General features: G+C 36.4%; 1 pseudogene; it reads right to left on the bottom strand.

Moving 5' to 3' along the window:
* Window positions 1-3,350: 3,350 nt before the first annotated feature.
* Window positions 3,351-10,422, bottom strand: LOC127658798 (uncharacterized; annotated as a pseudogene).
* Between the last annotated feature and the right edge of the window lie 2,119 nt (window positions 10,423-12,541).

The raw sequence follows: 12,541 nt of genomic DNA on the forward strand, positions 1-12,541 counted from the left end.
AGCCACTTTAAAGGGGGACACACACTGGATGCGTCTGGAGGACGAAATGGCGTGTTCTAAAATTCGAAACATCTGTTTTCAATGTAGGTACGCACACCGCCTCTCGGCGTCTGTTGGCAGCGCTAAGCTACATCTCCAGATGGTGCTCAAATCTCTGCCACGCCACAGAGCACAACTCGCATTTTTCCATTAAATTCGACCCAAATCATTATCAAAAGATATAGATTATTTACTCTAGCGTTGTTCATTCTTGAAGAAGGGCAAAACGTTAGTAACTTTTGTGTTTAATGTCTGCCACCTGAACCGCATCGACGTGCCTGTGTTTTGAGCAGCCTCCAGAGTCGTAGCTGGGTGCCGCCAACAGAGTGTGGGTACCTTCATTGAAAACAGTTGTTTTGAATTTTAGAACACCATAAGACCACCATGTGCAAGGGAATGTTCCAGGTTCAATACAAGTTAAGCTCAATCTACAGCATTTGTGGCATAATGTTGATTACCACAAAAATTTATTTCAACTCGTCCCTCCTTATAAATAATAAAAGCAAAAATCAACGTTACAGACAGGTTAAAACTGTAATGTAATATTTGAGCTGTAAAGTTGTTTAAATTGTAATTTTAACAGTCATTTTAGGGTTTGTTGACATAACATCATGAAACGAAGTTGTAAAATTAGCTATAACTTTACACAGAAAAGTTTAGTAAGCGATTTTATCACACTAAAATAATGTTAACACACATGTGGTTGATGTCTTGTGGCTATACTTTTGAAAAAGTGAGTATTTTTACATTTAATTTTTTTTTACATTCACTTCCATTGTAAGTGACTCACTTTAATCCAGGGGCAAGTCAAAATACATTTTTGTGGTAATCAATATTATACCACAAATGCTGTCGATTGAGCTACATATGTATTGAACCCGGAATATTCCTTTAAAGGTGCACAGCAAAAAGTCGAGTGTTGAATTAACTCTCACAGAGTTGATTTCAACACTTTTTGAGAGTTTATATAGCTCCACACTCTCTGGAGTCAAGTTAACACTTTCACAATAGTTAAAAATGTAACACTATGCCAGAGTTCCTTCTTTGACTCTATAAAGTGTTAAAATAACACTAAAAGGGATACAGAAAAACAACACTGTTCAGAGTTACATGTTTAACGTAGAATTAGTTTTAATCAGTGTCAAAAAAAACTACTAAACATAGTTAAATAAACTCCAGCACACAACATAATTTCAATCAACTTGTTTATTTTTAATTCTCTTTTGCAGTACAATTTCAAGTTGATTTAAAACATTGCAAAAGAAGGTATGATATACAAACTTTCATCTTCAACACTGTATGAGCTTTGAATATCAAATGGCTTACAAAATTTAATCTCTGACATTTTTATAACATGCCTTTCCTCACTTCGTAGTACTCTGAATGCATGAAGATGCTCATCAAAATTCTCTGTAAATAGTTTGTTTACCAATAGATAAATGAGATTGTCAACCAAAAGTACATCACTTATTTGACAAAAGACTGGCATTTCATTTTCCATTGCACTGCAAACGACAAGTCCAGCTCTATATTCGACACCATCAACTTTAACCCAACTTTAACCCAAACCCAGTGTTTGTGACCTGGAGGAACAATGTCACCAAACAATAGAGGGAGGTTTTTCACAAGACATAATGTCTGAATGGAATTTAAACCAACGTTATTACCAGCGCTCTCCAAAATAATCTTTGTGGGGCGATTTTTACGTTCTAAAAATCCATAATCAAAAGAATAAATCCTTGAAAGCAAGTCCTCTTCAGAGATACATTTTTGTGTGAGATATCCAAAAAGCATTTTAATTTCGTACTGAGCCACACCCTCTAGAAGATCATGCATTATATCAAACGAGTAGTTATTGCAAACATGAAAATACTTCAGTGTATTAAGTGTAGAATTTTTTTTTCAACCCATACAGTGACCTCAATTGTGGGTTTTCCTGGAGAGACTGGCAATGCATTTCAAAGATTTCTCTTCCACGAAGTACCACCTTAGGATCATCCTCACTGTATACTGTTTGAGAATCCTGCTTTTCAATTAAACAAAGGCGACAGAAATGACGGCTATTAAATGACTCATTAAAACCAAGAATTGAGTGCATCCCTAGATTATCGCCAGTTATCTGTGCAATGGTGCCATAAATCTGCTCATCTGAAAATGGAAGACTTAACCCTTGGCTTTCCAGTATCTTTATATCATTTATCAATGGTTCCAGTATGACATTAAAACCGTACTTACTTATATCTTGTGTGTGAAAAAGTGATAACAAATGAATGTTCATTAAAACAGAATTAAATTTGGGGGGCACGTTTCTTACAATAAAATAAAGACAGCCAATTTTGTGAATTACACGTTTGGAGCCAAGGGGATTGGCAGTTTCAAAATCATCATAGTATATTTGGATTTGTAATGCATGTCTCTTGGTTGTAAACAAAGGGTGAGTTTTAAAATAACTGCCATCACTAAAATCTGTAAAAGTGTCAGTCTCTAATCTACAGTTTTTCCTTAGGAGATCACAAATGTCTGGATTTCTGCACATGAATTCCAAGGTTTCTAAAATTGGCACATAAATAAAAGTATCTTTAACTGGTACTTGGTCATAAGTACCAGATTTCTGATTTAGTCTGCTGTCATATCTCATTCCAAGTGTTATCTCAACTGGTTCAACCACTCCCCATTTTTCTTTAAAGTATTTAAAGTATTTATTTCATTTCCATTCGGTATTCAGATTTGTGAATGGGTTTTCTAATTTTTCAAAAGATTCATTTATCACAAATTTGTAGGGGTCACTTTTAGGTAAAGCAGAAAGCATGTTATGCTTTGCTTGTGAGTGAAGTGTATCTGTTAGTTCCTCTAAATCTCCTACAATTGAGGTCACTAAACTGTTTGAAATCCCACTTCCCTGTAATTTTGCCACAATGGATTCACACAATTCTTTAGTTGAATCTTTAGTAAGCTCAGAATCATTGTTCTCAGAAGAAACACTGGAACAAGGGGATTCATGCTGGGGATTCATTTGGTCATCTAAAGTATCTACTCGAGATGAACTTGCAAGTGGCTCACTCGAGGAACATCCAACTGTTGAAGTTAGAGCAATTTTCTGAACATTGCTATGAACATTATTAAGGTGCTTACTGAAAACCTGCATACGTTTGAAACTGATGCCTACAACCTTGCTGCGAACAAATTAACTTGAACTTAGAACCAGGATAGTAACTATGTTCACCTCTTAAATGTGAAATCAACTGTTGACTGCTGTGGTGCTGTGTCTGACAAATAAAACAGATCAGCATTCTCTCAACAATGCTCAGATTTTAAGACAAGGTTACTGTCTGGTTAAGCAGTCTGGCTCTCAAGTCTTTGAATCTGGGTGACTCCTTCATTTTCCCTACATCAATGTTATACACTGTTGTCTGCAGGAATGTGTAAAAGCTCACAAGTGCAGTATCATAGGACAAATTGAACACAAAATGTGCCTTGAAAAGTTCATCAAATGCCCCAAGGGAGCGGTTTGCCTGGCATGGGATGAGATGCTTATCCAAGGTGATGTAGAAGCTGTCAATCTTACTTTTCTGACGTCCAACTGCAAGGAGGTACGGGTGCTGATGCCGGTTGTTTCGGAGGTGCTCCTCCAAACTGGAGCATGACTAGGGTTAGGATGAACACTGAACATTAGACACAAACATAATGTGCAGTCACAGAGAAAACAACATTATAAAAGTGATTTTCAAACATTGACTCATTGACTAGTGAAATATGGGAATGCCAATGAAGACTTGATTTTAATCTCATTCATGTTTTGAACAACCAACAACACATTATTAAAATGCCACTACCTTATGAAAGATTACAAGTCTTTCAACAGCATTACATGCACTGATTTTTGGAGACTTCGATTTTTGGAGACTTCGGTCCATTTCCTGGTCGTAGACTGAAGACAAAGATTCACATGAATTAATTAACTGAAATAGTTAAATGTAATACTTTTTAAGTTTGATTAAGAACAGAGAGCATTCTAAACCTTAATTTGTTTTGTTCATGTTTAGCCTAAAATTTGTTTTCCAGATTAAACAAATTAATCCGGAAAACAACCATCTTATAGGTTTTGATGTTGCTCATTATTTTTCTCATCAAAACAATACAAGTAACTATAACTGCAAATTTAGCAAATCCTCCAAAACAATTAAATCAAATACAACTTACTTCTTGCCTCGTCAAGATCACCTTCTGCTGACAGCAACAACTGACTCAACTCTGCTGTTGATGATAGCTGCTTGGCTTCTTTTATGAAATTTGGCCTGAAGAACGTGTCCCACTTTTGAAGCAGCCTGGAGGATATCTCAGCATCAAAGAGGAGAGTGAAGTCTTGATCCACCTTTAAGAAAGAAGATATTAAACTATAAACAATACTCTCAATTTGCATGCCATTGAAAACATGTTATTCCAAACTTACCAGCCCCTTTGTATCCAGGAATCTTGGGAAGGTGGAGAGGATATCAACACTAGAGCCTGGATCTTCAACAATCTTCTGGCAATGCTGAAAGGTCTGTCTCATCTTCTGGAAAATTAGTAACTTTTCTGTGGCATGGTTGAGCAAAGACATGGCCTCTTTGCAAGCATCCCCATCAAGTTGATCTTCAAAATTAGTAGCCCTTTGGCATTTAGGGCCTCCTGGAGAAACATCAAGAGAGCTGTCTGGTAGCACAGATCCTCGACCGAATCTTCCTGTGGACTGTTTTCATACGCCAGGCTGATGTATCCTGTGTTGCTTGCAGCATCATAGAAGTGTTCCTGAAATATACTTTTTTTTTTAATCCTTTGTCATGTTAGGATTAAAATATCAAACAATCAAATTTCAATGTCATAGAAACAGCTTGTGTCATAACACTGCAAGTATGACATTAAAGTGCCATGCAAACAATAACAATGACTTACGTAGCCTTTCTTAGAATATGGATATCTGAGGGAAGGGAACAGCACCACGATGCCATGAGCTTACTGTTCTCTGATTGCTTTAGTTGAGAGTTGCCTAAGAGAAAGTATCAAATTAGTTATCGTAATTTACTCAATGACAATTCAGTTATTGGTGTGTAAAAAAACCACGCTAAAACAAATACCTGTGTGTATCAATCATGTGAGACACCAGAATGTTTATCATGTGTCTTCTTGTGGCATCTGTAAGAGTTTCTGTTTCTTGATACTCCTGTAGTACTGCTTCACCACCAGACTTGAATTTAAGCACATCTTCAACCAACTAATAAAAAATAAAAACATGAGAATGGTGATTCACACATTTGTAGAAACTCAAAGGGGGAGGAATAGTTCACACAAAAATTTTAATTCTGCCACTAATAAAGAAAGAAAAAAAAAGATCTTCATATGTGGAATCTTTTTAATGACATGATTTTAATTTCTGGGTAAACTAACCATTTAAGAGTAGCACAAAAATCAAGCTTTGTTCTAACCTGTTTAGCAGACAGTGCAGATGTATACTCAGTTCTTGGTCTTTTGTTAGCGACCTCATCTAAGATTACAGTTGATGCACTTGAGCTGCATGAGTCAGATGTCTCAGATATGGAAGAGTAGTCTGAAAATTCTAAAGAATTAAAAAATATTAAATATGTTAATGACCAGCACAAGGATCAGAAACATGTATTTTACATGCTCATTTATCATATATTTATTCAAAGTGCTTGATAATACCCAGTGGTTAAATTGGCTTTTGTAGGGAGGGGGAGCCCTTATTTAACGTCAATGGTCATCATTCAAAATCCCGCCGTAAAATGACTTAGGGTATTACACCAATGGGGCTCTTTTTCCAGTATTAATGTGTAAGGTAGGGTTGAGTAGTTATTCAAACAAAGACAAATACTTTACAATTCACTTATTTTATTATAATTTTTTATCTTGAATGTTAACAGGCAGGCAATGGATTTCACCCTCGTAAAATGTATGAAAGGAACATGTTTGAAAATATTGCAAGCCAGAGACGAATATGTAGTAAATGTATTTTTTATTTGTACAATTTAGAAACGTTGAAGTCCCTTCGCACCTGTATGTAAATGTAACTCTTGCAGTAATTATTTATCATATTCATGCAGCCTGTGTTATTCTGTTGAGTGTTGAAAAACCATCGAGGAGAAACGCATCATGACACTTTTAGCATGTAAACGGGTAAAGAAAAAAAAAAAAAAGAGTAAACTCGCCCGCTTTGCAAGAAACATTAAACGTTCTATAAAGTTTTTTTTTATTATTATTAGTAAAACTGAATAACAAATTAACAGGGAAGTAGAGTTGGAAAAAAAACTATAATCTCCGCCTTTATTGAGTTTTGTAATGCCTGATAGAAAAGTATCTATCTTTGAGAGCAATATAATACTTTAGGCAATTGCAGAATAGTCCCATTAGTCACAGATACACTTCAGAAAATTGAGTACACAACTATTTCTGGCCTTAAAAGTTACAAAAACCAAATCAATGCAGAACACTGTATCTCAAAAGCATTACAATGTGGCCCCCCCATGCACTACTTAAAGCCTGATGTGGCCCCTTAACCAAAATAGTTAAAAATATTAATAATTACACACATCACCTTTACAAATTTGTTTCAGGATTTTACAGTAAAAGTAACTGTTATATTTTGACAAAATATTTCAGTTTCAAATGAAATAATCTAAAGGTAAAATTTATTAGACATCAACAGTGGCAGGTTAAAGTTTCAAGATGTGTTTCAGCTAGTATTTATTTTTCATAAATACATTCATTATTATTATTATTACTATTATTTAAGACTAGCACACTGACCTAACCATGGTAATGAGGAGCCTTTCCTTCTGTGTAATATGTGTATAAATATTAGGTAACAAATGGGATAATAATGGGCTCATGTACAGACAGGAGCAGTCTGGCCTCACTGTCGTGCACCTACAGTATATGCAAACTGTTAAAAATCAATATATTACTTTAGATGCTCACGCAGCTGATGTTATTCTTCATTTAGTAGTTCATTTAACATGTAAACTAACATGCTTTAGTTATATAACATGTTCTAGTTACATGCTATTTTTATATTCGATCGCTCTAGCCGTTAGCGGGATTCCATGGTAATGTCGCTGTCTTAGAATAGTGACAGTTTTCCCTTGATGGTTGTGGGCGGGGTGCTGAACCAGCGATTAATGCATTTATGACGTCTGATAATTCCATGTAGCCTGGGTGTCTCTGTGTAGTCTTGCGCTATGAGTCTTGTCTCATATGCCATGTATTTGCCAGGAGTCAGGAGATGAAAAATAATTTCCAGCAGGGGTTCAATCTTCAGCTGGCTGGCTGGCAGCTGCCAGTCTGAGCCTGGCATGTCACGTGACCTGTCAGTGGCTGGCTGGCAGCTGCCAGTCTGAGCCTGGCATGTCACGTGACCTGTCAGCGGCTGGCTAGTTGTCTGGCAGTCTGCCTTTGGCAAGTTTCAGAAACCATTGATTTTTGACAGTTTTTGTGTTTTGTGTTCCTCCCTTTCTAGCTCATTTATTATGCATCTGTTGATATGATTATGTTCTTTAGTATGATTGATGTTTTGGGGACTGTTATCCCAATATAACCAGTCAAATGGCCATGATCAGACTGGCAGCTTACAGACGCTTGCTGGACGCTCATCCAGTCAGTCGCGGCTGATCAGCGTAGTATAACGCGTTGCCTGACACTCTCGCTGCAAGGAAATAAATTGTTTTCTTATTATGAATATAATGTCATGCATCTATTCTTTTGTATAATTGATGTTTTGGGGACTGTAATACCAGTATAACCAGTCAAATGGCCGTGATCAGACTGGCAGCTTACAGACGCTTGCTGGACGCTGTATCCATCTATTCACAGAGTAGGCCTAACAGTGAGTGAATCTTTCTCTATTGTTCCCTAATGGTTAAACACTTTCACTAATTATATAATTATATTCAATAACTATATTGTGAACTACATACATATATATATTTTAATAATGAATTTAACTAAATATTTAGATAAACTTGTTTGTAACGTCACGTGTGTGCCGGGATCTGACTGTTTGAATCGCCTACCCACCCACCCATCTTATGACGAAAGAAAGAATTGTGAGGTGTATGGCATGTTGCCACTTCAGTAAATGGGATTAAAAGAATTTAGCCTATAATTGACGTATGCTACGTAAACAATTGTAAACTATATCAGAATTTGACAGTTTCGAATAAACTACCCAGGGCAATAAAAATGGGATCTTACGAAGTGGGATGTAGGCTAAGTTTCGTCTTAATTGTAGCCTTGTATGTTGCCACTTCAAAAATAATGTATCGCAGACTTCCAGAACTTTACCGGAAACCTTAATTATAAATGATAACAATTATGATGACTTAAGATTATGTATTCATATTAATGATGTCGCTTGTTTCAGATTGTTATAAGTATATGGAATGTATTTTTTGTATCCTTATTTACTTTTGTTCAGTAGGTCTCTGAATTTACACATGATAATCCACAATCATGGCAGGCAAGTAAAGTAAAGTACATTTACATTTACATATTTTTTCTCCTGACTGCAACCCATTCTTTTGCCCTATGACCTAACCTCTGCGTTTCAGGGGTCGGGTTAGGTGCTTTAAAACATCTGCACAATGTAATGTTTACATATTAACCTTAAGACAAAACATTACATTATAATGTAACTAAATGATGGTGGCAGTTAAAAATGTATTATTTGTTGTGACCTTAACATTCTCATTCTCGTTTCGTTTCTGAATGAACGCAAACACCAATCTAAAATAAAAGGTAAACATATAAGGTAAAGGGTGAATTTTGGGTTTGTCACACAGATGTATTGCAACATTATCATAAAGACATTTACTTTTCATGACACCCCTGGACATTATGTTTTAAAAGAGATGGTCTGTGCTATAATAAGCACTTTATTTACACTTTAAATTGATCAAATACAGATTTATGTAGCCCTTCAGTATGCTATGGAAGTCATGACACCTGAGGTAAATCACGTTTTGTGAAGAACACAATAATAATTCAAGAGCTAATGATAGATATTTGAAATATAGTGTGTGAATTATGCAGTTACCAATTGTACATTTAAAGCACAGATTCTAATGTGTAATAAGATTTTAATGACTGTGTTTTTTTCCTTGATTATAGATAACCATTCTGATTCTAAGAAAGACAGAGGGGTTCCACAGATTCCAAGCGGAAATGGCCTTTGCAGCTGCACACTGTGTGTGTGTGGAATAATAGTTTTAGTGCGACAAGCAGTGGCCTATATTGATTCTTGTTTTTTATTTGTAAATAGATTTTGTTTCTTGGGTTTTATTTGTATGTCATGATCAGGGCCATTTGATTGCTTTAATTGGGATAAAATTCTCTAAAACATCAATCATACAAATAAATAAATGCATATTATGTTCATAATAAGAAAACAATTTATTTCCTTGCAGTGAGAGTGTCAGGCAACGCGTTATACTCGCTGATCAGCCGCGACTGACTGGATGAGCGTCCAGCAAGCGTCTGTAAGCTGCCAGTCTGATCACGGCCATTTGACTGGTTATATTGGGATAACAGTCCCCAAAACATCAATCATACTAAAGAACATAATCATATCAACAGATGCATAATAAATGAGCTAGAAAGGGAGGAACACAAAACACAAACACTGTCAAAAATCAATGGTTTCTGAAACTTGCCAAAGGCAGACTGCCAGACAACTAGCCAGCCACTGACAGGTCACGTGACATGCCAGGCTCAGACTGGCAGCTACCAGCCATCCACTGACAGGTCACGTGACCTGCCAGTGGCGGCTCCTGCCAGCCAGCTGAAGATTGAACCCCCACTCCCACTCATAATTTAAGTGGAATAACAATATTTGGTGCTGAAGGAGACGGAGCTGAGCTCCGGCAGGGTGTGTTGTGGACCTGAGTCGGCGGAGCTGCGCTCTGGTGCGCTCCGGCCCAATTTAACCTCTGATAATACCTTCCTCCTTTCAAATTCAATTAAACTCACCATCGTTTGAGAAAACGGTCAGCACCACATTGCTTTGTCCAACGAGGTCGCTGAATATTTCTGCATCGACTTCAGTCCCTGTTGCATCCTTGAATAAAACTTTTGCATCCGGAGGCAAGCAAAATCTCTCGATGACTGAAAAAGATGAGAAGATAAAACTGAATGTACTTTACATGTAAAGATTAAGAAATCATACAACACTGATATAAATAAAATACAACATTTATATATAAAATATGTATCATATTTGAATCAAGTGAAATAAAACATACCTTTTAGATTAAATAGCATAAAGTCAAACCGTCCATCAATGCAATCCAGTTTCACATACTTCTGCTGTTCGCTGTACTTGACCTGGACCAGCATTTTTTATTTATTTTTTTTAACTGCAAATGCGTATGACAATGTTGATCAGTGTAAATGAAGAACACTGTATGGCTACACGACATATAATTTTAACATCAATATCTCGATGTGCAGATGCACACAAGTCACGTACATCATTTTAATTAAATTTTGGCTTGCAATAATTTGATCCATTGTTAGTTAAATCAAAACGAGGGAGCGTATTAGTACATGACCACGATTTACATGTGGTAGCCATACGTTATGCATGATCATATCGTTTATATTCATGCATAAAGAGAGAGAGATGATACCGTGGCCACGACTTAATAATTCGTTACCTAATTATAAATAAAATAATTAATTTTAGATGTATGGCAGGTAACGTTAACGTTAGGCTAAATTGTGACCACGAAGTAGGCCTACAATTCATGTCCTCGTTTTGATTTAAATGATTAACTTGTCCGCATGTTCTATGTAAGGCTATGTACTATACGTAATATTCCACATGCTGCTGTTGCATTCATTGCATCAATCATAAATGTTTAAGTAGTTTGGTTTAATTTGACTTACCGTTCAAACCTACACAAGGACATTCGCGGCGCTTTTTCCTACGAACCAAGAAATGAAATGCAACTGCGTGGCTTGTGCGCGGGCGCAACTGGGCGGAGTGTATTAATTATTACATCTTTAAAGGAGTTGGTTTAACACTGATGATAAACTCTGTCAAATAACTCCAACTCCGAACACCATCTTACTCTAAATGTGTTAAAATTACTCTTTGGGTGTTGAAATCAACTCGGAAATGTTTAACACCCAAATTGTAACACTCCAATTTTTGCTGTGTGCAAAATGTAACATTTGTCATGTAATACAATACTATTTTTTTGCCAATGTGTGAACGGCTTGTAACGCAACTTAAAAAATGAGCCCTTCCCGAACATCCTAGGTTGCCTACTAAAGCCTGTAAACTAATTTTCATGTTAAGGGAGTGGGTCGCTTTTGCCGGGAAAATACAAAGGATGTTTATGCGCACTCCCAAGAGCCTTGCCTCGCTGCTTCTCCTCTGCTATTCAACTATTGAACAGACAGTCTGCGACACTAGGTAACGTTATCTTAGAGATGGAATCCAGCAAACCTCCGGCTGCCAGCACAACACCGATTCCTACACAAACTATGAGTAAGCCAAAAAATATATATATATACATTTGTCTACTGAATCCCGTCTGGCTAAGCGGGTACGTGATCGTTGTTGAGCGAAAACTAGAGTGGACATTGGCAGGGCATTTGATTCCTGGAGGAACCTTCATTTGGTTTAGGGGATAAAAACTGATCCTGAATTGGCATTCTTCTTATTGGACAGGAAAGCTTACATAACTGCAATACATGTTAAATATAGTGCCTTAAGGCTTGATCTGTGTAATTTTAGCTAACTTGATCTTGCCTGCTAATGCTGACGAATTGCAAGCTTCCTTGCTTCGTAACTTCATATAATTTAAACAATCTTTTCTTTATGCTAAAAGTCAGGTTAATGTCAATATAAATCTGTATTTATTCTGCAAGGTAAACTACAATAATACATTAAATTAATTTTAGACAATGTTCAAGATAATGCAAAAAGACTCATTAGTGTAACGTAACTTGGTTATACAGAAAATATAAACATTCTGTTATTATAAAACAATAGCGCATCGATATATTAAAATGACAGTTGTGATGGAATCACATCAATTCTGAATTGTGTCAAAATATTTATAATGTACAGTCTATTTTATAAACAGCTACTGTCATCGTGCACCAAATTTAGCTAACAGCTATTGATAAAGCTGGCTAGCTAGCTAACGCCAATATAGGCTATCGTATAAATGCAGTCAATGTATCATGCAAAGAAAAGTGATTACTTCAAACTACAGTCGCATAGATCTATATCCAAACTTTGTTTTAGCCCTGTTCCAGCTCTGGAGAGACAAATATAATATGCAGTCTCAAAGGCTCTAGTAAAACAATCATAACTGTGTAATTTGAATTATGCTGCCTCATCTGTCAGCATGATGTTTGTGAATCATATTCAGTCTCTTTGATTTGTTCGATGCTTGCGTCCCTATGGAGTGTGTGCGTGCGATCATGAGCAGCAGGCAGC

Source organism: Xyrauchen texanus, chromosome 18 (genome assembly GCF_025860055.1).
Source record: "Xyrauchen texanus isolate HMW12.3.18 chromosome 18, RBS_HiC_50CHRs, whole genome shotgun sequence".
NCBI classification, from domain to species: domain Eukaryota; kingdom Metazoa; phylum Chordata; class Actinopteri; order Cypriniformes; family Catostomidae; genus Xyrauchen; species Xyrauchen texanus.